This window comes from Gossypium hirsutum, chromosome A10, assembly GCF_007990345.1.
Source record: "Gossypium hirsutum isolate 1008001.06 chromosome A10, Gossypium_hirsutum_v2.1, whole genome shotgun sequence".
Lineage (NCBI taxonomy): Eukaryota > Viridiplantae > Streptophyta > Magnoliopsida > Malvales > Malvaceae > Gossypium > Gossypium hirsutum.
Window position 1 is genome coordinate 61149675 of NC_053433.1, and position 22272 is coordinate 61171946.

General features: G+C 36.5%; 1 non-coding gene across 1 annotated transcript; it reads right to left on the minus strand.

Annotated features, from left to right (window-relative positions):
- Window positions 1-21249: 21249 nt before the first annotated feature.
- On the minus strand, window positions 21250-21356 carry LOC121208635 (small nucleolar RNA R71). Its single transcript, XR_005903767.1, has one exon. It is a non-coding gene; the product is annotated as a small nucleolar RNA R71 (small nucleolar RNA).
- Window positions 21357-22272: the final 916 nt, after the last annotated feature.

Below are 22272 nucleotides of genomic sequence, written 5' to 3' on the forward strand. Positions count from 1 at the left end.
CTGCTACAGCTCGATCGGGATCAGAACTCATTATAATAAATAAACACATTTTCAATTGTCAGAAATCACCACACTATCAAATATTCACATAATGGCATGTATAGCTAGACCCAAACGTATTACGGTAGTCCTAGAATCGACTAAACCGTAGCTCTGATACCAATAAAATTGTAACGCCCCGTACCCGAGACCGTTGCCGGAGTCGGACACGAAGGGTTCACAGACTAAATTCGCTTACTATCGCAGTCCATTTTAAAAATTTCCAGACAGCTGGCTAACTGTGTCGCTGTCACCTTAAAAATAATATCTTGAGTTTCACAACTCGAAAATCAGTTTCGTGATTTTTTCCTGAAGCTAGACTCATATTTCCATCTACATATTTTTTTCTAGAATTTTTGGTCAGACCAATTAGTACAGTTTATTAGTTAAAATCTCCCCTGTTACAGGGTACGACTACACTAACCTTCATGCAATACAATTTGGATATCTACCTGTATAGGGCTTCAATACTGATGCCGTTTGTTTCTATAGAAACTAGACTCAGAGAGGAATCTATACATATATGGACTGACTTCAAATTATCTCTGGTTAATTTATAATGAATTTCCAAAGTCGGAACAGGGAATCCAGAAACCGTTCTGGCCCTGTCTCACGAAAACTTTAGCATCTCATAATATACTGTTCATATGAACGTTTCGTTACTTTCCTATGAAAATAGATTCATCAAGGTTCGTTTGCATAATTTATTCACTATTTAATTCCTTTCCTACTATTTTTAGTGATTTTCCAAATCTACATCACTGCTGCTGTCAGCATCTGCCTTTAAGGTAGACTTTACCTATTTCATAGTTTCCATGATTCAACTAGCCCTTTTAGCATAAATAGCACAAATTATGATAGTGATTAACCATTCCCATGGCCAATCCTTGTTAAGCATATCCACACCTCTCAATAACCATATCCATACCAAATGATTATAACATTATGCTCAAACATATATAAGCCATTTTCGCATGGCTATCCAAAATTATACAAAACCGAAGGGTACATGACCAACAACGAAAGGGTAGTCCTATACATGCCATTTTCAGAGTTCAACCAAAAGTGTACCAAAAGGGTTTTGATAGTGTGGGCCACTTCGACTTCAATAATCCCGAGTCCGATAGCTGACGAACCAAAATCTATAAAACAGAGATTCAAAGAAAAGAGTAAGCATTTAATGCTTAGTAAGTTTTAAGCAAAACAAAGTGTTCTCAATCACTATCATTGGTCATTCATTTCAACTGTTCGATGAAGTTAATCTAGAGCTTCATCTCGATCTATAATATCATTAAACGCAACACTTGGCTGCCGCATATATACTTTCGAATAATAATGACCTAGACGGTCAAATATTTCCAAAGCACATTCTTCATCGATTTTCAACTTTCAATAATCCTTTCCACTTGTTCATAATCACATCCATACTTTTAAGTATTTCAACATGACAAGTACTAAATTACCATAGGCACATAAAGAACCAACATATTCCTTATCACATATATGTAAGCTTACAAATCATAATCCTTACCTTGTACTGGCACATCTAGCTCAACCCAACCCATACTCAGATCATAAGGCTTTTGGGCAGAATATGCACTAATACATAAGAATATTTCATCGCATACTTTATTATACAAACATACCATTACCAATTAGATCATTCTCACATTTGGAGTTATAATATTAATCACATTTACCTACCTCTTTGATACTAATAATTCACCTCGAAATCACTCCACCGATGAGTAAGTAATACGTACCTGAACATCTTGAATACATAATACTTATTTGATGGTAACTTAATGCAGATACTCAATATCAAAGTCTTACTTGAATCCTAGCATTTAGCCGTCGGGTCTTTAAAGCTCGGATATAGTACGAGCACGAAGCCTACGGACATTAATCAGGATAATATTCTCGCATAAAGCCTGCGGGGTTTTAACCCGGATATAGTACTGACACAATTGCCCTTGGGGACTTATCACATTTATACACTTCCACATCCATCACATTGGCCATTCGGCCTTATCACATATATACACTTTCACATTCATCACATTGGTCATTCGGCCTTATCTCATATATGCATGTTCACATTCATCACATTGGCCATTCGGCCTTATCACACATACACATGTTCACATTCATCACATTGGCCATTCGGCCTTATCTCATATATGCATGTTCACATTCATCACATTGGCCATTCGGCCTTATCACACATACACATGTTCACATTCATCACATTGGCCATTCGGCCTTATCACACATACACATGTTCACATTCATCACATTGGCCATTCGGCCTTATCACATATATATACACTTTCACATTCATCACATTGGCCATTCGGCCTTATCACATATATACACTTTCACATTCATCACATCGGCCATTAGGCCTTATCACATATATATACACTTTCACATTCATCACATCGGCCATTAGGCCTTATCACATATATACACTTTCACATTCATCATATCGGCTATTAGGCCTTATCACATATATACACTTTCACATTCATCACATCGGCCATTAGGCCTTATCACATATATATACACTTTCACATTCATCACATTGGCCATTAGGCCTTCTCACATATATACACTTTCACATTTATTCAAATATACTTCACATACCACATATACTATCATGTATAGACTTGGTCTTGGCCGAATCTACATCCATCACTTCCCAATGAATAATTCAATTTTACGCCATACTATCATTTCATATTCGAATACTCATAAGCTTACAATATCACGATTTAGAATTCAAGTATGGGTTTAATCAATAGCTTATGAGAAACTAAAACAAGTTTTATCCATGTTTACAACAAAATCACATATTCACTACGAGCTGTTTTCCTGAGCAATGGTCACTAAATTATTTATAACCGGAGCTAAAAAACTCCAAATCACTTGCCGTTAATTTTTCCTGAATATATACTCGTATATCTTCCATCCACAAAATTTCTAGAATTTTAGGTTTGGCCAATAAATACCAGATTTTTCTTAAAGTTTCCCCTGTTTCACTGTTTGACTAATCTGACCACTCTTCACTACGAATCAAATTTCTCATTTTACAGAATTCAAAATGTGTTGTATTTGATTTCATTTGAAACTAGACTCATTAAGGAGTCTAAGCATATAAATTTTATCTTATAACCATTTTTGTACAATTTATAATGATTTTCTAAAAACAGAACAGGGGATTTCGGAGTCATTCTGACACCGTCTCACACAACTTTAAATATCTCTTTATAGGAAATTTCTTTGCTCACAAGGTCTCTTTTATAAGAAACTAGACTAATTAAGCCTTGATTACATATTTTATTCAGCCTATAATTCCACACCAACAATTTATAGTGATTTTCTAAAATCACGTTACTGCTGCTGTCCAAAGCAAATTATTACAATTTGCTCTTAAATTTCCGAGTCCAAACACATATGAACTTACCATTTGAGTTTAAGACATATCATGGCCACATCATATCTTATTAAACCAACTCATTATGTCCTATTATGATTGAATTTACTCAACGTTTAATCACTTAAAACTTACCTCGGATGTTGTCAAACGATTTCGGCGGCTATTCGATCACTTTTTTCCTTTCCTTTATCCAACTTTGGTCCTCTAAGCTCTTGAGCTTAATCTAGATACAAGTATCGCCAAACCTCCTCCTAATCCTCTTACAAACCAAACATGAAGCAAGAACTCCTTCCTTCTTCCTTAGAATTTTCGGCCAAAAGAAATGAAAGAGGATGAACAAATTTTCTTTTTTTTTCTTTTCTTCACTCACGGCAATGGGGGCGGACAATCACACACATCCTTTCTTTTCTTTTTTTTGTTTCTCATCCTACTAACACTAATATTTTATTGCCCATGCCCTTTATTTTATTAATCCTTACATAATGCACTACCCCAACATGTTTATGACATGTTTTTAGCCATAACATCTTGTCCACCCATGCTCTTTATTTTATTAATCCTTACATAATGCACTACCCCAACATGTTTATGACATGTTTTTAGCCATAACATCTTGTCCACCCATGCTCATGGCCGGCCACTACATATTAGGGGGGAAAATTGACATGCAAGTCCTCCCTTTTGATTACATGCACTATTAGGTCCTTGTAGATTAGCCTATCACATTTCAAAAATGTCACCCATAAGTCCTTTTGACTAAATTCACATGCAATTTACTAAATCGAAGCCTAAAACTTTCACACCTTCATAATCACATATTTTAGACAATAAATATCACATTCAAATAATTTGGTGACTCAGTTTAGCGGTCCTGAAACCGCTTTCCGACTAGGGTCACTTTAGGGGTGTCACAACACAAATAAATATGACATCTCATATCAACTTATTTAAGCATGGCCATTCATTTCTAGTCTCACTCAATCAAGTGGCCTAAGATATTACTCCCATTATGTAGGAGGGACTTATCCTATATTGATCAACCATATGCCTCTACATAGATTGTGGTATATCCAACATCAGCCTTTATAAACCAACCAGTCAGGGTGTACGTTTGACTGTATCAAAATATACAGCTCACGATATTGGGATAATGATGATCTCAAGTCTGAGGATCATATACATATTAATCACTATGAGTAATGTTGTGACAATTACATAATAATCTAAGAAACATACTCATAGCGGGTCAGTCCAATATGTTGTTCTCTAACACATATATTCATGCATCGATTCTAACACTCCATATCAATGACAACTCTTTATCATCAATCAACTACATGTTAGTCTTAATCCATTATTGTTGTCCTAGTCAAGAATAATACTTGACTATGGACCTTTTAAGAATAATCATATTATTCTTAGGACATTATTATAAAATAGTTTATTTATACACACAGAAAAGAAACTGAAATAATAATGGCAACGCCTTATATTAATAAACATGGTAAATCAAGTATGTTATTACAACCATCTCATGATTGATCTTTGGACATACTCTTACATATAAATAGTACAACTACATTGCTACTATATGTGTTTGAATTGTCATTGAATTGACGTAGTATAAATTGGTTGATTGTGAATTGAGAATGAATGATAATAATTATGATAGTGGAAATCTCGTAGAACCCTAGGAAATAAACCAGATATTCATGCCGTGACATTTGGGCCATTTGTGTAAGGTAGTGTAAGACATGTCTGGGACATGCATCGGCCTCCGGACATAAGCCAGTGTAAGACATGTTTGGGACATGCATCGACTACGAGATATGTCAGTGTAAGATCATGTTTGGGACATGGCATTGGCACGGATATGCAAGAGCTAGTGTAAGACCATGTCTGGGACATGGCATCAGCCTCGATGATGATCGTCAGTGTAAGACCATGTCTGGGACATGGCATCGACACCTCACCCACATTTGAGGCTTGATGGATATCCGGTAGTGTTCCAAATGGTTCAACGGTGAATATTAGGTTTCTAAGCTAATGAGGAAAGTATAATCGTGTTGTGAATGGTACAGGTACCTAATTGGTACGTATGAGATATGAGCTCAATATATATAATATGTGACTCGTATGGATGGAAATGAGTAAGTTACATCTATGCCTACTTTGGTGTTATAAGTATGTTGATTATGAATAAATGTTGTGGTATATTTAATTATATGCAACTTACTAAGCTTTATGGTTACTCCCTTTCCTTTCCATTTCCTTTCAGTGTCGCCTAACTAGCTCAAAGATCGCCGGAAGTCAAGGATATCAGTCACACTATCAGTCGAAACATTCGGTATAGTTGGATTTATATTTTTGCATATGGCATGTATAGGGCTAGATCTTATTATTTTGTGTCTTTAAGAATTGGCCAAATGTGTTGGTTTGGGATAGATCCCACGCTTCATACTAAGCCTTGAATGATGGCTAACATTCATTTTGAGTTTATAAGAGATGCATTTTCATGGTTGAATGAATGCCTGATGTGGATGATTTGGTCGTATGGATTGTACTTATTTTGGTATTGGTTGATATTTGTATGGAACTAGGTATGTAAGGGTGGGAATGAGGCTTGTTAATTAGCCTTATATTGTCTACATAGGTAGACACACGGGCGTGTGTCTAGGCCGTGTACGACACACGGTTAGCCCTATGGACGTGTGGTCTGGACGTGTGACCCCTGCGCATAAAAATTTCAAGTCAGTATGCATGGTATTAAACACACAGACAGAGACACGACCGTATGTCTCAGCCGTGTGGAGGACACGACCTAGTACATGGGTGTGTGCCACGGCCATGTGACATTCTGGGGCTATTGACATCAGAAATAGAATACTCAAGTTTTTACACACGGGCATGTCGTAGCCGTGTGAGGGACATGGGCCATTGATAACGGCGTGTGCCTGGCCGTGTGAAAACCCCTGTAGGTGTGAATTAGAATTTATTTCCCCACGGGTGTGGGACACGGGCCTGTTACCCTTCGACATGGGCGTGTTACCCTTCCACACGGGCGTGTGCCCTATTTTAAAGGTGAAGTTCCTAAGGTTGGTTTTAGGACCCGAAATGGCCCCGATAAATTTTCAATGGTTAGTTTTAGGCTCGTAGGCTCATAAATAGAAGTTTAAGGTAGAAATTGAAAAGTTTTAATTCGGACCGAGTCTCGGTGGCTTGAGGTTATTCGAATGCATGAGATCAAGTTAGGTAATGCTTCGTACTTCGCCCCGACATGGGTTACAAGTATGGGGTGTTACATTCAGTGGTATGAGAGCTATGGTTTAGTCGGTTCTAGGACTAACCTAGCAAGAGTACGAGTCTAACTATACATGTCATAACTGTATATTGATAGTGTGACGAATTCTGATGATTATAAATTAGGGTTTTATATAGTAAATGGATCCTAATAGAGCCACGGAGGATAACGTGGAAAGTAAGGTGCCGGCTCCCACCAAAAGGACCGTGCCCGTTGAGAGTGAGCCCATGAATATGGGCCAAGGCAGAGGGGCTAGAGAAGCCTATCTCTGAATGATGGATGCTTGGTACACGGAGTTCGTTCGTGCAAATCTGAACACTCCACCTCACCCACCTCTTCCGATTCCTCAGTATGTCCTGGTGGCTCCGCAAGGTGCAGACATGTTTAGAAGAGAGAAGCCTTCGATAGACAAGATCCGAAAATAAGGGGCGAGGAATTCCGGGATAGTATAAATGATAACCCGGAAAGGGCAGAGTTTTGGCTAGAAAATACTACAAGAGTATTTGATGAACTGTTATGTAGACCTGAAGAGTGCGTAAAGTGTACCGTGTCACTTCTACGAGACTCAACTTATCAGTGGTGGAATACTCTCGTGTCTGTTGTACCGAGAGAGAGGATCAAGTGGGAATTCTTCCAAGAGGAATTCTGGAAAAAGTATATTAGCCAGAGATTCATAGATCAAATGAGGAAAGAATTCCTAGAGCTAAAGCAAGGCCGAATGTCAGTGAAGGAATATGAACATGAGTTTGTGAGGCTTAGCAATAAACGCGGGAGTGCATGTCTACAGAAGCCACCATGTGTAAGAGGTTTGAGGATGGCCTCAATGAAGACATCCGAGTGTGTGTTGGCATTTTAGATCTACAAGAATTTGTGGCCCTTGTTGAAAGAGCCTATAAGGTCGAAGAGCTAATTAAAGAGAAGAGGAAAGCGACTTTTGAGTCACGGGATTTAAAGAAGAGGCAGATGGGGAAATCATATCAGTCATCATCCAAGAGATTAAAGGAATTCTCTACCCGATCGAATGCTTCGACGGGATATTCAAATAGAAACAAAAATCAACAGAACACGACATCTAGAGCCCAGACCACTTCAGTCGCGAGTGTCGACAGTGCTCGACCAAATAAACCAGTGTTTGCAATGTGGAAGATGTCACTTTGGCGAGTGCCGAGGAAACGAAAGTGGCTGCTTCAAGTGTGGGACACTAGGCCACTTTATCCGTGATTGTCCTGAGATGAAAGAGAGAGAAAGAAAGAAAGAAGTGAAGGCAAATAGTGCACTATTGAGGGGTAGACCACAAAAGAACCCCGGGAGTGGGGCTAGTAGTAGGGCTACGGCTGTGATATCCCGAATTAGGGCCTTATCTGAATAGTGGTTTCATGACCACAAATCTGAGATAGAAATAATTATTTTATGATTATTTTGAGGTCTATGATATGATTGCATGATTGTGTGAAAATTTCATGAAGAAATTCTATGCATAAAGTGGTTAATTTGAAGTTAGGGACTAAATTGAATAAGTTGCAAAACTTGCATTCTAGAAGTTTCTAGTATGAAATTGCTTTGAAATATTAATTATGAGGTCTTAAATAGCAATTTGACCAATTCCAAAGTTAATGGACAAATATTGGACATGAATGGAATTTTTGGAAAGTTTAGTAGTAAGGGCATTTTGGTCATTTAGGGGTAAAATGAATTAAAATACAAAATTAAAAGCCAATTTTGCTCATCTTCTTCACCATGGACGTGTATACCAAGGGAGACTCCATGGCTAGGGTTTCCAAGCTTCCAAGCTCGATTATGAAGGAAATCGAGATTCGGGCTTAAATCGGGAAAATACAAGGTTATGGACTAAAATGGTAAATTGCTATTTCTGGATCGAGGTAAGTTCGTATGATAATGATAATGCAATGTTATGTTTGAATTATATTTCTTACTATTATTGCATAAATTTTATGATTTAATATATTGGAAAAGTTGATGGAATGGTGTTTATGATGTGGAAATATGACATGAAAGAATGTTACATGAAATGCAAGAAAATGAAGATACATGACAAGTGATATATGAAATATGTGATATATGTTATGTAAATTCTTAAAAGCTGATTTGATATTTGAGTTGGGTCTTATTATACTATGAATGGACAATTGGTACTATGGATAGTGAGATCGAAACTTCGAGTAAATTCGTACATAAATAATCTATCGATTCTTTTTATGTTATTATATTTTGATATCATATAAAATGTGGCTGCCTATCAAATGGTTATTTGATGTAAATTATGAATTTAAATTGATTACGGACAATTTAGTAAAATGTTGAAAAGTAAGGAATTTCCCGATTGAACCTTCGGAATAAAAACGATATGAATGATCTATTGTGAGGTCGCATGTGTAGTACTAAGTGCAGGCTACTATGCGTACTCGAAAACTGTGATCACGTGTGTAGTACTAAGTGCAGGCTACTATGTGTATTAGATGGTGAGGTCACGTGTGTAGTACTAAGTGCAGGTTACTACGTGTACCAGACTGTTGGTTGCATGCGTAGCACTAAGTGCAGGCTAGTATGCGTACCAGATAGCTTCGGCTACAAGTGTGGAAATGGGAAAATGTGCAGGCAATTGTGTATCTGTTAGTATTCTGATGAGTTCAACGGGAAATTGATTAAATGAAAATACATGTGAAAGTGATTATGTGATGAACAAGTGCAAGTATATGTTTATTTGAATTTATGAGTAATATGCTCAATATTTGAGCGAACCTCGGTAAAATGGAATGGATCAAGTGAAATTGTGTAAAAGTGAACTTTAGTAGTAAAACAGTATTAGACAGCAGCAGTGCATGACTTTGAAAATTCGCCAAAAATTGTGTAAGTTGAATTAAATTTAAAAAAAATTATTTAAATAAATCTTAATGAGTCTATTTTCACATGAAAGAAACAGGGGAAGCAAAAGAATTCTATATTGTGTGATATTTGAATTCTTATGAAATAGGGTCTGAATGAATTTGAGATCCCCTGTTATAATTTAGAAATTCACCATAAATTGTAAAAACATTATTGGGAGTCATACCTTACATTCATGGATTCCTTATTGAATCTAATTTTAAGGGAAACAAACGGCATGGTCGTTGGAATTCTGTACAAGGATAAATTTGGTTCATAGTGCACAGGGGTCAGAGTAGTCATACCCTAAAATAGGGGAGACTTTAACTAATAAACTATACTAAATGGCCAACCAAAAATTCTATAAAAATAATTAGTAAGTATACATATGAGTCTAGTTTCATAGAAAATTTACGGAATTGGATTTCGAGTTTTGTAACTTGTGATATGATTTTTTTTAACACTGGGACTCCAGAAAATAGCCTGTCCTGAATATGTGTAATTGTACAATTATAGTATTTTATCTTGAAAAGCATGGTAGTAATTGCTTATTATTTTCATATGAACTTACAAAGCGTAAAGCTTACCCATCCTCTCCATTTCTTTAGTATTGGCAGGTCGGCTCGGGGTTGGAGATCGTCGGAGGCAAAATCACACTATCAAACTATCATTTTTGGGAAAATTAATTCAAATATTAGAAATATCAAGTGAGTGAAGTTGGTTTGTGATATGTATTTTTATTATGATTTTGACCATACGTATCAGTATGTATTGAGTTATCGTATAAAATCATGAGATGTGGTCCTTATCCATTATGGTTTATAAGCTTAATTAATCGTGCCATGTCCTATGTTTTGATGTGATGATATAGTTAGCTTTGTTTGTTATGCATGTGTTCGAAAATTTTTGAATTAAATGAAATTTTATGGCCCGGTTTTTGTCTATGTGTATTGTTAAGTCTGGTAATGCCTCGTACTCTGTTCCGGCCTTGGATACGGGTAAGGGGTGTTACAGCGGCAAGAGATACCACATTAAGGTCTGAGGGTAGAGCATCTGCAAGGACTTATGCTATACGAGCCCAAAAAGAGGCAGAGTCTCTCGATGTGATCACGGGTACCTTTTCTATCTATGACATATCTGTTATTGCTTTAATTGACCCGAGATCTACGCACTCTTACATTTGTATGGAATTGCTACCCTGTATAAGCATGCTAGTAGAGTCCACTGAGTTTGGGGTCAAAGTGTCCAATCCTTTAGGCAGGCACGCATTAGTGGACCAAGTATGTAGAAATTCCAGCTAACTTGATGTTATTGTCATTTAATGAATTTGATATGATCCTTGGGATGGACTGTTTGACTTCTCATAGTGTTGTAGTGGACTGTGGGAGAAAAGTAATTGAATTAAAATGTAAATATGGGAATGTTCTTCATGTTGGACCAAATGAGTCGGATAAATTGCCCGTAATAGTATTGTCTTTGACTGCTGAGAAATATTTGAGTAAATGATATGAGGCTTACTTAGCATTTGTGCTGAATACTCAAGTGTCTGAGTTGAAGATTGAATCAGTGCCAGTAGTTTGTGAGTATATAGATGTGTTCCCGGACGAATTTCTTAGACTACCTCCAGTGAGGGAAATCGAGTTTGGAATTGAGTTACTCCCCAGTACGATGCCCATCTCGATTGCTCCGTAAAGGATGGCTCCAACAGAGTTGAAAGAGTTGAAAGCATAGTTGTAAGAGCTAACGGATAAAGGCTTTGCGAGACTGAGTTTTTCATCATGGAATGCTCCGGTACTCTTTGTAAAGAAGAAAGATGGGTCGATGAGGTTATGCATCGACTACAGACAGCTCAATAAGGTGACAGTGAAGAACAAATATCCCTTGCCAAGGATCAATGACCTATTTGATCAATTAAAGGGAGCCACTTTATTTTTCAATATGACCTGAGGTCTGGATACTACCAATTAAGGGTTAAAGAGCAAAATGTGCCGAAGACTGCATTTCGGACAAGATACGAATATTATGAGTTCCTTGTCATGCCTTTTGGTTTGACTAATACCCCAGCGGTGTTTATAGACTTGATGAATCGCATTTTCAGACTGTATCTGGATAAGTTTTCATCGTCTTTATTGATGACATATTGATTTATTCGCGTGATGAGAGCGAGCACACGGAGCATCTGAAAGTTGTATTACAAGCCTTCAGAGACAAGAAGTTATATGCCAAGTTCAGTAAGAGTGAATTTTGGCTTAAAGAGGTTGGGTTCCTAGGACATACTGTGTCAGGTGACAGGATCCGAGTTGACCCAAGCAAGATTTCGGCTATTGTAGAGCGGAAACTGCCGAAGAATGTAACTGAAGTTCGAAGCTTTTTGGGTTTGGCCGGATACTACAGACGGTTTGTAAATGGATTTTTTATGATAGCTACGTTGATGACAAGACTGCTGCAAAAAGATGTCATGTTCGAATGGACCAAAAAGTGCTAAAGTTTCGAGCAATTAAAGGCTTTGTTGACCAAAGCACCAGTGTTAGTGCAACCGAAGTCAGGCAAGGAATTTGTGATTTATAGCGACGCCTCCTTGAATGGTTTGGGGTGCGTACTTATGCAAGAAGGTAAAGTCATAGCTTACGCTTCATGACAGTTAAAGCCGCACGAGAGAAATTATCTGACCCATGACTTAGAACTAGCGGCTGTAGTGTTCGTGTTGAAGATTTGGAGACACCATTTGTATGGAGAGAAATGTCGGGTATTAACTGACCATAAGAGCTTAAAGTACTTGATGACTCAAAAGGATTTGAATTTGCGGCAACGCCGATGGTTAGAGCTATTAAAGGATTACTAGTTGATTATCGACTACCATCCAGGGAAGGCAAACGTCGTCGCCAATGCACTAAGTAGAAAATCATTATTTGCACTAAGAGTAATGAATGAAATATGGCTTTTTCTGATGATGGTTCAGTTCTAATAGAGTTGAGAGCTAGATCGAAGTTTCTTCAAGAGATCTGAGAAGCTCAGAAAGGTGACGAGAAATTGCTAGCCAAGAGAACTTAGTGTGAGTCAGGAATTGAATTAGATTTTCGTAATTGTACCGATAGATGTATAATGTTCAAAGATAGAGTTTGTGTACTCCAGAACAATGAGCTTATTCAGAAGACTCTGAGATAGGAACATAGTGGTTGGTTGTCCGTCCATCTGGGTAGTGTGAAAATGTATAACGACCATAAGAAAATGTATTGGTGGTCGAGTATAAGAAGAGACATTTCTGAGTTCATTTCCAAGTGCCTAGTATGTCAGCAAGTAAAGGCTGAACATCAAGTACCTTCGGGCCTACTTCAGCCTATCATGGTCCCTGAGTGGAATTGGGATCGGATCACTACGGACTTTGTGCCGGGCTTGCCAATAACCCTAAAAAAGAAAGATGCAGTATGGGTTGTTGTGGATAGTCTAACAAAGTCAGTGCACTTCATACCTGTTCGTATTGACTACTCCCTTGAGAGACTAGCCGACTTGTACGTTTCCAAGATTGTGAGACTACACGGAGTGCCCATATCGATTATTTTAGATAGAGACCCTAGATTTACCTCGAGGTTTTGGAAAAAGTTACAAGAGGCATTAGGAACAAAGTTGAGTTTTAGCATAGCTTTTCATCCGCAAACCAACGGTCAGTCAGAAAGAGTAATACAGATGTTAGAGGACATGTTACGGTGTTGCGTCCTTGAGTCCCAAGGCAGTTGGGAAAGATATCTACTGTTGGTTGAATTTGCCTACAATAATAGTTATCAGACAAGTCTGAAAATAGCGCCTTATGAGGCTTTGTATGGACGAAAATGTCGAACACCCTTATATTGGACTGAGCTCAGAGAGAGTCAGATTCACGGGGTCGATTTAGTTAAAGAGACTGAAGAGAAAGTTAAAGTGATTCGTGATTACTTGAAGGTCGCCTGAGATAGATAGAAATCATATGCAGATTTGAAACGAAAGGAAATTGAGTTTCAAGTCGGTGATAAGGTATTTTGGAAAGTATTTCCATGGAGAAAAGTTCTCAGATTTGGTAGGAAAGGCAAGTTGAGTCATCGCTTTACAGGACCTTATATGATTACCGAGAGAGTGGGGCCAGTTGCCTACCGATTGGATTTACCACCAGAATTGGAAAAGATTCACGACGTGTTTCATGTGTCCATGCTATGTCGATAGAGATCAGACCCTTCGCATATGATTGAGCCGGCAGAGGTTGAGATTCTTCCGAACATGACTTATGGGGAAGAGTCGATCAAGATTTTAGCCGGAGAAGTCAAACAATTGAGAAATAAGAGTATAGAACTTGTGAAAATTTTGTGGCATAGACATGGATTCAAGGAAGCCATATGGGAACCCGAGGATACTATGAGAGATCAGTACCCGAACTTATTCACCGGTAAGATTTTTTAAGACGAAAATCCCTAAAGGGGGAGAAATGTAACAGCCCGATTTAGGGCCTAGTCAGGATAGTGGTCTTGGGACCACAAATATGAAGTCAAAAAGATTATTTTATTACTATTTTGATGTTCTAGCATGAATATATTAGTGCATGAAAAATTTGGTAAGTTAATTTTGACATTTGTGAGCCCAATTGCGAAAAAGGACTAAATTGCATAAATTGTAAAAGTCCTAAATCGATAGCTAAAGGTGTTAAATTGCCATGGAACTAAAATTGGAGGTCTTTAAAAAGAAAAGTAGACCCTTGAGTATAGGCATAGTCGGCCATGGAGTTTTAGGGGAGACAAAAAATTGTCAAAATTAGGTGAAGTTTGGTCACCAATTTTGACTAGCTTTATTTTATTAAAAAAAAGGATTTTAGCTCTTCATTCTCTCTTCTTCCTAGATGAAATTATAGAAAATATTTTTGGTTTAAGATCTTAGAATTTTAGCAACTTGAAGCACTCACAAGTAAGTGATTTCAATGTCCTTTGTTGTTGATTTTTGTATTTTTGAGACCCTAGAAGCATGAGCTTTCAAATGAAGGGTCAATTTTGCAAATGATTAAGAGTTTAGGGTTTTTCCATGAATCGATTAGTGATAGTTTCTGAGTTTTTATGGAAGAATATGAGTCCTAATGGTGTTATAAACAACTTTTGTGAGAGGTGTTAGCATGAAAACACCTAAAGGGGCTATTTTGCATAAGTTGCAAAATAAATGACAAGTGTGTGAAATAGTGGGATTTTGGAGTTGCTATATGAGTTTTTGGAGTTGCTATATGAGTAAAAAGAGTTTGAATAGGCTTGAGGTATGAATAAATTCGATAAAAATTTATTTTCGAGCATAGGGGTAATATGGTTATTTTGTCAAGTTCTAAGGGCAAAATGGTCATTTTACCTAAGATGTGAATTTTGTATTGCCTAATTTTATTTAGTGACTAAATAAGTGTATCTTGCTAATATAGATCAAGAATTTCCAAATCCGAACCTAGATCGGGGGAAAGCCAAGCAAATCAACTAAACCAACTAGTCGCATACATTTTGTAATCCAAGGTAAGTTGTATATAAATAGTACAACTACATTGCTACTATATGTGTTTGAATTTTCATTAAATTGATATAGCCTAATTTGGTTGATTTTGAATTGAGAATGCATAATAATAATTGTGATGGTGGAAATCCCATGGAACCCTAAGAAATAAACCAGATATTCATGCCGTGACATTTGGGTCATTTGTGTGAGCTAGTGTAAGAAATGTTTGGGACATGCATCGGCCACATTATGAGAGCCAGTGTAAGACCATGTCTGGGACATGGCATTGACATTGAGACGATGACCAGTGTAAGACATGTTTGGGACATGCATCGGCCTTGGGACATAAGCCAATGTAAGACATGTCTGGGACATGCATCGGCTACGAGATGTGTCAGTGTAAGACCATGTCTGGGACATGGCATCGACACCTTACCCGCGTTTGATGCTTGATGGATATCTGGTAGTGTTCCAAATGGTTCAACAGTGAATGTTATGTTTCTAAGCTAATAAGGAAAGGATAATCGTATTGTGAATGGTACAGGTACCTAATTGGTACGTATGAGATATGAGCTCAATATATATAATATGTGACTTGTATGGATGGAAATTAGTAAGTTACACCTATGCCTACTTTGGTGTTATAAGTATGTTGATTATGAATAAATGTTGTGGTATATTTAATTATATGCAACTTACTAAGCTTTATAGGGGACACACACCTGTGTGGTCAGGCCATGTGGTCAGGCCATGTGGCTCATATAGCCAAGTGACACGCCCGTGTCCTAGGCCATGTTGGTATTCGATGTGAGGCACACGATCGTGTCCCTGCCCGTGTCCTTACCCATGGAACTCTCTAACTTGGGTCACACAGCCAGCCACACACCCATGTGCTAGGCCATGTGGACAATTTAATTTTCAAAAATTAGGTGCAGGGGACACACGGCCAAACCACAAGCCTGTGCGCATGGCCATGTGTCACACACGGCTGAGACACACACCCGTGTGGACGAAAAATATGCCATTTTCAGGCCACTTTTCTTACCAAAATTTATCATTAACTTTGTCTAACATTTTAGACATTAACATGCTATATCAAGGCACTCAAAGCAAACCAAAAACCAAGTTTTAAGCATGTCATTTTACTATATATAACTTAGTATCCAAACTTACCATACTAATCAAGTTCACTTGTTTGCAACTTATGCCAAACATACTACTTTAACTTTTCCATCTACATTTCTATAATCTTACCATCAAATTACCATGTTAATACATATCTACCAACACAATGCCATGTTTATACATACCAAAATACATCAAATATTAGTCATTCCAATGGCTAATCACAAACCAACATTTACATGCCGACATTGGTTAAAAAACCTATACATGCCATTATAACTGGGATTAATTTACCATTTGTACTGACTAGGCCGATGGATAATGTGTAATATCTTCGCCAAGCTTCCAACCGAACGAGCTTTCGAATTCCTCTAAAATAGGGAAATTAAAACAGAGCAAGGTTTTAAGCTTAGTAAATTCGTATAAATGGGAATTTAACTTACCACTATTTTATATACACAAGGTAAACCTACAATTCATTCCCAAGTCGTGTTGACCAAGTGTCTAAACACATATCCTCATCAACCATGCTAGTCACCGTATTCTATATATAGTTCATAATTATGAATTTATACTCTCATCAGGCAAGATTTATTCACATATATTTTCATCACATATTTCAATATATCATGCATAAACAAAGTCATCAAGTACGTTCCACATTCAAGTATCAAGTACATCATGCCTCAATATCAAGTGATATAATTTATATATTCAAATACTTTTCTCATCATGTATCCATGTAGCATGTACAAAACATGTTAGTCATATATATATTTCTTAAGAATATCAATAAGCTTGTATGAGCTCAATAGTAGTAGTCTTTTTATCCATATATACTTTCTTTCCACATTAAGTATTCAAATATCATATATAATTCATGTCCATGTAATTCAAGTATGTGCTTGTAATAATTCATCTCAAATTCACATTGTCTCATATCAAGATTTTTACCCGTTGAATTTATTTGAAATATCGATGGATACACATGTAGTACACTCAAAGTGTATAAAACTGTAATCCATCAACTCATATTCAAGGGTACCCACTTTGGGCATGGAATCAGGAAGCACTCTCTTGAGCCATATAACAGAATGCTCATGTGAGCCATGTAACAGGAAGCTTATCCAGGCTATAACAGGAAACTAATAAGAGTTTAAAACAGGAAGCTCATTGAGCTTAACAGGTAACTCCAAAGAGTTATTATCAGAAAGCTTCAAATAGCCATATAACAGGATGTTCAAGTGATCCATATCAGGAAGCTCACAAATAGCCTATATAACAGGACACTCATTAAGAGCCGAGTTTGTGTCCACAATATATGCAGGATCACAATTGATCATATAACAGGACGCTCACAAAGAGTTTCGGTAGTCCACAACACATGCAGGATTACTACCAATCAAGATGCTTGCAGGGACCATATAATGGGAAGCTTGAGAGGGCTTATAACAAGATGATCCTTCGGGCTAAGGTCTGCCTGCAACATATGCAAGATCACAACCAATACAGGAAATCCTGTATCTATTGAATTTCATTTATTCAAACGGAATTTAACGTTTATTACGTATTATTGGATATGTGACTGATTTCATACATAAGATGTTTGTACAATTCACATATATACAACATTCAATTCAAACACATTAATATACATAAATTTAGTTACACAAACTTACCTCGACAATGTTTGTGTTCACAAAGACTACTAATCCGATATTTTTCTTTTTCCTCGATCTAACTCCATACGAGGTCTAACCGGATATATATGAGTAAATTTAACTCAATTTAATACAATTCACATTCAATTCAGTCCAATACATGTTTTTGGCAAACTTACTATTTTGCCCCTATACTTTTAATTAATTACAATTTTGTCCCTAGGCTCGGAAAATGAAATTTATGCAATTTAATCCTTATTCCAAGCCTAATTGATTTTTACATGTCATAATAACAGCCTATGTATTTCACAAAAATTAGAATTTTTCCATGGATTCTACAAATTTTCAATTTAGTCCCTAAATCATAATTTCATAAAAATTCTTTATGTAAAAGTTGTTTATCTATTAATAACCTTTCATTTTCTACCATAAACTTTAAAATTCCAGCATACTCATCCATGGAAAAATTTTAATACTTTGATAACTTTGCAAATTAACCCCGAGATAACTAGATTAAGCTATTAAGATCTTAGAAATATAAAAATCATTAAAAACGATACAATAAAACTTACCCAATTAAGCTTACTTGAAGTTCTTTTTCTCTTAGCTAGGGATTCCATGGAAAAATTTAGGGAAAATGAAGATATAAAATGATATTTTGTCTTTTAATTTAATTATTATCTTTTATTTTTTTCACTTTCCAATTTAATCCTTTTCTTTTCTTAAATTTCCATGGATGAATCATCATCCTTATCTACTAACCCCACCAATTAGTCTATTTGCCATATAAGGACCTCAAATTTTGAATTCCATGTCTATCTGATAGATATAGCTACTAGAACTTAAATTTTGCATTTTATACAATTTGGTCCTTTCATCAAATTAGACATATCACATTTGTCGTCCTGAAACCACTGTTCTGATTACACTAAAAATGGATTGTTACAACTTTGCTTTTTCACAGGGTAGTTCGTACTATGTCTGTTCGCTAGTTAGTCTGCGTTCTTATCTCGTAAGGAATGCTTTTTGGAAGGGAGCTTGCAGTACATAGCATGCATTCTCAGCTCATATGCACTACTTATATACAATACATCTCACTGTACACAGCTTGTGTTCCCAGCTCGTAAGTAATGGTTGTTTGCGTGGAGCTCACATTATACAACTCCTAACAAAAACTTACATTTTTAGCTCACATACATTGCTTGCATATACATAGCTCGCCTACATGGAGCTCGTAGTTCACAGTTTACATACATTTAAGGTTTCGTACTTTGCCACTTTGCAGATATGCAAGCTGTGGCACGACTAGTTAAAATCTACCGCGTGCTCAAAAGACTTAGTCTATTTTCAAATTGTGGGGAGCAAAAATCACGGAACCACTATAACAGTTGAGGAATCACAAATCACTATAATGACAAAGGAAATCAAGGAACCACTACGCCTAAAAATAGAAAAGATGAAAAGAGCTCGAATGTTATAAATAGAGAGTGAATTTCATCATCAAGGAAAGAATAGAACTTGTTGAAGAATGGTGACAACCTTGACTCTATAAATAGGCTCTTAAATGGAAATTAAAACACGAGAACTTTAGTTGATCTAGGGTTAAGGACGATGACAATCCTACCTCTATAAATAGGCTTTTAAAACATTTGTTGAAGGATAACTTTTACATTTTAAGTTTTTCTTTCTAAATTTAGTTTTAATTTTTCCTTTCTTTTAGGCTTTAGGTTTATTTTAGTTCTTTCCTATATTGTGTTCTTCGGAGAACGTGAGTTGTAACCATGGTCAAACTACTATGCATTCTGCACTTTAATCAATATAATTTAGGATTTTCTTAAACCTTTCTCTTGATTCATTATGTTTATCTTTATTATCAAGATTATTGTGTTCATGACATTCAGAGAGAACTAATCCTTTTATGGGAGATTAGTGTATGGAGGTGTGATTCATTAATTGCTATGTAGGGTTTTCTCAGTGGATTAGCTGCTTGGCAGAGGAAGAATGTAAACCTTAGTCTTGGCGACCCTAGGAAGTCATTTAGGTGAGAATTAACCCAAAATTGGTGTGGCCTATCCATAAACACCTTAGGCCCAAACTGGTCTAGACTGTGAGACTGAAAGATAAGTAGTTCTTGTCGACTCGCTAGTTTAATAGATGATTGAGAGATCATGCTAGGGTAGCAACTAGTTGATTGAGTAAAAATCAGAAATAGGAATTAGTTATGATCACCAAAGAAAGCTAATCACCCATACTTAGATTTGATTAAAATAGAATTCATATTTTTGAAGTCCAGTTTACCTTTACTATTTTTTATTTCTTTATTTATAAAAACCAAAAACTCTTTTTTTATGTTTATTCGTAATATAATTTATTTAATGTACTAATTAGATTTATTTACATTTAGGTTAAAGTTAATTGAGTACTCGCCTCCCTTGGGTACGATCTTCGGAGTACTCACCTATTCCGTTGTAAAACTGTATTACAACCTGACTCGTATACTTGCAGACACTGCCTCAAATCTATATCTTTAGTTGTAGTATTCACACTCTTGATGTTGGTATGTCCAGAAGTGGTCAAGTTGTTGGCACCGTTGCTGGGGAGGTAACGCTACTAGATTAATTTTAATTTTTACGTTAAATAGAATAATTAGGAAATATCTAAATTATAAATACAATTATTTTTCTTTATTTTCACTAACATTTTTATCTCCTTTGTGGTTTCTTTGTATGATTCGCAGTAGGGGAACACCTATAGATCTAGTCATTGATCTGGAAAGATTAATACATAGGAACCATCAACAACAACAACAGATGCAAAATTAGCCACCTACTATAAGCAATCCACCACATGAGAACTCGTTGTTCGACAACATTAATGAAGCTAGCCCATGAGACCTACTACCACCACCACCACAGCTACCCAAAAAGATACCTATGACGCACAATGAAAGAACCCTAAGGGACTATGCACTACCAAATTTGGATATGGTTCAAGGAAGTATCAAAAGGCCAGCCATCACGGCTAACAATTTTGAAATAAAATCGTCAATGATCGAGATGATCCAAAACAACTTGCAGTTTAGAGGCATAATGACGAAGGACCCAAATCAACATTTAAAATGATCCCTTTAGCTTTGTGATACATTTAAATATAATGGGGTCACCGATGGTGCTATTCATCTTCAATTATTCCCCTTCTTCTTGATTGATAACGCATGTTCTTAGTTAAATTCATAGGCATTAGGATCTATTACGACATAGGAAGAACTTGCAAGAAAATTTCTATAGAAGATTTTCCCTATTAGCAAGATGGTCCAACTTAGAAGAGAGTTCACAACATTAAAAAAATTAGAAGGAGAGAGCTTTCACGAAGCTTGGGAGCATTTTAAAATGCTAATACAGAGATGCCCACATCGTGGATTACCTGAGTAGCTGATTGCGTTATTTCGTGATAGGTTTTAAATATTTATAATTAATCGTTCTTGGAACTAACTATTATCGCGATTTAGGCAAGTGTACCTATCGAACAGTAGTATAGTTTTAGCAAGACCGGATTGTCAAACCCAAAGGAACTAAAAGTACTAGTAATGACTGTCTTTTTATTATCTAGCCTAAGAATAATGGGGTTTTGTTTTAATTAACTAATTCTCTAAACTAAGAACTCACAGAGAAAAGAATTGGGGAATTGCTTTTGAGAAAGATCGATTGACTTAAGACAATACCTAAGGACAAATCCACCTAGACTTTACTTGTTATTCTGGCTCCGAATCAGACGGTTTATTCATTCAACTTGTTCCGTAGAGATCCCTAAGTTATGTTATTATCCTTATTCAAGACTAATAACGTCTAATCCCTAGATTGAATAACTGAGACTTTTCTCTAATTAACACTCTAGGGTTGCATTAACTCGATCTATGGATCCCTTTATTAGGTTTCACCCTAATCTCGTAAAATCTTGTCACCCTATGTTTTGGCGCGCTATCAACTCCGCTTCATTATGATAAATGTACTCTTAGACAGGGTCTATTCCTCCTCTGAATAAGAGCTTATCTTGAATCAGTATCCTGGGATATCAAAACAAGAATTAAGAATACATAATTAAGAAGAAGTTAAATATTTATCATACAATTCAGAAAATAATAACAAGATTCGTCTTAGGTTTCATTCCCCTTAGGCATTTAGGGGATTTAGTTCATAGCTAAATAAGAAAACATCTCAGGAAAATAAAGAATACAAAACATAAAGAAAACCTAAAACTCCTGAACGGGAATTGAGAAGAGATCTTCAGTCTTGATGATGAACTCCGGCTTTTGAGATGAATCCATCGGCTTCCTTATA